General features: G+C 43.3%; 1 non-coding gene across 1 annotated transcript; it reads right to left on the bottom strand.

The window, feature by feature from the left end:
- Positions 1 to 916: 916 nt before the first annotated feature.
- Positions 917 to 989, bottom strand: TRNAV-AAC (transfer RNA valine (anticodon AAC)). Its single transcript has one exon. It is a non-coding gene; the product is annotated as a tRNA-Val (tRNA).
- Positions 990 to 3,423: the final 2,434 nt, after the last annotated feature.

Below are 3,423 nucleotides of genomic sequence, written 5' to 3'. Positions count from 1 at the left end.
ATTGCCAGCCCTGCACTGACCATTTTGGGGCTGGTTTAATGCTTTAGCAGGAGGACTCCAGGCTGTGTATCTTCCTGCTGTGGCATTACCACCCCAGCTGCTTCAACATGGTGCTGGGCAATGAAAACTAGAGGGAACCCCATGCCAGATTTTCCCCTTATTTTCCATGGCCAGGACAGGCTGATAGGGCAAAGGCTAGTTATGGGTTTATAGGGGGAGCCCACAACGTTTTTTTATTTTTAACTATTTAGGTGCTTTTAAGTCTAAAGCTGCACACACACACACACACAACGATTTAGTAAATTAATGATTTTAGTAAACGATTTTCGTTAATTTTTTCAAGGGAAAAATTAACAAAAATAGTTTACTAAAATCGTTCATTTACTAAATGTAATGAACGATTTTTTTGAACTACAAACGTTTTTTGCATATTCCCTTACTGAAAATCGTTCAGTTGATCAGTCTGACTGAACTACTGTACAAACTACAAACGTGAACGCGCATGAACGATAAACGTTCATCGTTTTAACTCAGAAAGTGAACAATTTTTTCAACGATTGAACGATAAACTATATCGTTATCGATAATCGTTCAAAAAATTGTTGTGTGTGTATGCACCTTAAGAAGCATGCTTCTTTTTTACATGCGTTTAAATTAGATTTTTAGGTCGTATTTGCATTTGGTTTTGAACAGAAATTTTAATACCAAATGCATTTAAACCAGCCAAATCAGACTAACATTGAATTTTATTTTAATAGCAATTTCAAAATCGAAATTTAGTAACTTAGAAATTTGGCCAATGATGTATATAGCTGACTTTAGTCAATTCAATCGACCTCTAATAAATATACCCTTTAAAGTCAGTTTATACAATAAAATGAGCACATGTTTGATTGCAATAAAAAACAAACAAAACTGTTTCTGCCCGGTCTCGAACCGGGGACCTTTCGCGTGTTAGGCGAACGTGATAACCACTACACTACAGAAACTCATGGCATAGGGGAGTTTTTTCCTGTGAGTGGCAGCAGATGTCGAGAGTGGGAGAGGGTCTAGGGTATAGAAGGGGGACTTTGTCTCCAGTGATAAGGGAGGAGGAAAGGGTAAATTGGACATAATTAAAAGGGGGAGTATGAGCAGCAGTAGGATTTAAGGAAGAAATATCTTGACGATATAACGAGGGGGCAGAGCGGGTATTAATTACCTGGGCCCGAGTTCGACGGAGGGTTCTTGCGGGTGCTCAGGACCACCGCCCTGCCTCCTCCCTTCCCTTACCTGTTAGCAGCACTGCCACTGTCCCCTCAGCCCAGCAAACGCTGCTGTGTGATGGGCTGTGGTGGGACTAGGAAGGATGCTGTCACTGGGCAGCAGTAATCTCCACTGGCTGTGAGGGGGAGGGAGCAATCACATTGATCACCCCCACCCACCTGGATTTGCCCCTGGCTGAGAGGCACACAGTGCCCCCCTGTGGGGGTGTTGCACTGATTCATGGTGCAGCAAATACTTTTTATTTTTAAATAGGAAAATAAAAAGCAATGAAGGAAAAGAGGAGGAGGAAGAGGAAGGTGGGAATTGAAGTTGACAAAATGCTTTTGGAGCTTGGGGGTTTGGGAGGACATAACAGATCTGAAGACAGAAAGGAGCTGTGAGGGGAGAGCTTGAATATGAAAATAAATAAGTCAGAAAGTGAGTGGCATCATCTCCAACTCTTTTCCGTGATGCAGGAATATTTTTGAAGGTAGCAGGTGAGTCTGGCATACCATAGTTGCAGTGAGTTTGTGAGTAATCAGCTGTTAAAATCCATAAAGGAAGTTAGGGTGGAGTTATAGAGGGAATTGGTTTCTCCCGGCAGGAGAGAGCTGCAAGAAAGAGAAGAGAGACCAGGGAGGAAGACTAATGGTCAGGGTCCAGGACATCAAGGTGGAACAACATAAATTGACAAGCAGCAGTGCAACCCAGCAGGTGCTTACCTGATCTGATGCTGCTGTTTCCATAGGTACCTGGAGTCCTTGTTGCCGCCTAACAGTGTTCTCCACTCCCATGTTCATGTGTACAGTATGCTCAGCAGCCAGCATCCTGCTTGTTTCCACAGGGGTTGGCGAGCAGCTCTCTCAGGACTTTGTGCTGGCTGTCATGTGACTGCTGATGTCAGCAATGACACTAAATTTAAATCACCAAGGAGCCTATTTACCAAAGTAACTTTGGATATCCTGCAAAAACACCCACTTTCAGGGTATATATACACAAACTTACAGTATCCCCTGAATGTATCTAGCTGGGGACCATGGCAGCTATCGCAGTCTTCTGCTGTAATCCCCACTTGTCACTTAGAAGAGCAGCCTACATAGGTTTCTATTGGGACGTCTTTTTTTTTAGTCGAATTTACTAAGCTCCAGAATGTGATGCATTCTGGAGCTTTTCCCCAGTAGCTAACGCCATCCCCTATAGCAAAAGGTACCGGGAGAGGGATCTGTAGCATCCCGCGCTGCAACACTCCACTCGCGCGTGCATGGTCAGCAGAACGCGTATGCACAGTAGCACTAAAGGGGAAGTGAACACCACAGGGAGAGGCTCCGTCCTGCTGATGTTTTTTTTTTTAATACATATGGGTGATAATTTCTTAAAGCTGTGAATAGCGTCCATATTAAATTATAAATATCAGCTCTAAGACCCAATAATAAATATTTATGCCCCCAAGTCTAATTGAATCATCACTCAAGTCAGTGACACTCCGTACTCCACACATTCAACAAGAAATCTGTTGTTTTTTTAAGTAGATGCAATTTTACAAACTTTTTACAGTGGGATTTATAGAGAGATTTATTTTTAAGCTTAAAACTCCTAAATGGCTCAGATTTTAGAAACCAGGTTGTTTATAAATGCACATGAGGACTCCCTGGTGCTGATGCAGAGTTGTAGACAATTGAACCATAATTAGTCCTGCTCTGTGCATTATGCAGAGTTCATATATCAGCTGCTCCTATCTGTCCTCTCGGTTTCATAGCCGTCATCATTATCAGTGCACACTTGCACCAGCCCATCTTACATCAGATGCAGTTATACATACACATAACTCTGCATTGCCCCTAATGCCATTGGCACGCCTTCTCTGATGGTAGCCTATGTGCCAATGCTTCATTACCACCAAGTTACACCCCTTCCGCATATGACTCAGTTTAGCCTGTAGTTACACACACTCAGTTGCTGGGAACGTACAATGCAAAGATCCCCAAGATAGTCATCAAATCCAGCTTGTGTGTGACGCGAACTTTCCCCAGACATCTAAGGGATATCTGAATGTTCAGGGAGGTCTCTGGGCCCCCGGAGGAGTGGGTGTACCAGCTCACTTACTAATGAATTTGGCAGGATGGGGTGGTTAATGGTAAAAGTTACGGGTAAGTGGGTAGGGGTTGAGGCAAATATGCA

This window comes from Taudactylus pleione, unplaced genomic scaffold, assembly GCF_031769625.1.
Source record: "Taudactylus pleione unplaced genomic scaffold, aTauple2 ptg000551l, whole genome shotgun sequence".
In the NCBI taxonomy this organism is placed as follows: domain Eukaryota; kingdom Metazoa; phylum Chordata; class Amphibia; order Anura; family Myobatrachidae; genus Taudactylus; species Taudactylus pleione.
The sequence above is the reverse complement of the archived record's forward strand: the minus strand, read 5'-3'. Positions and strand labels throughout refer to the sequence as shown.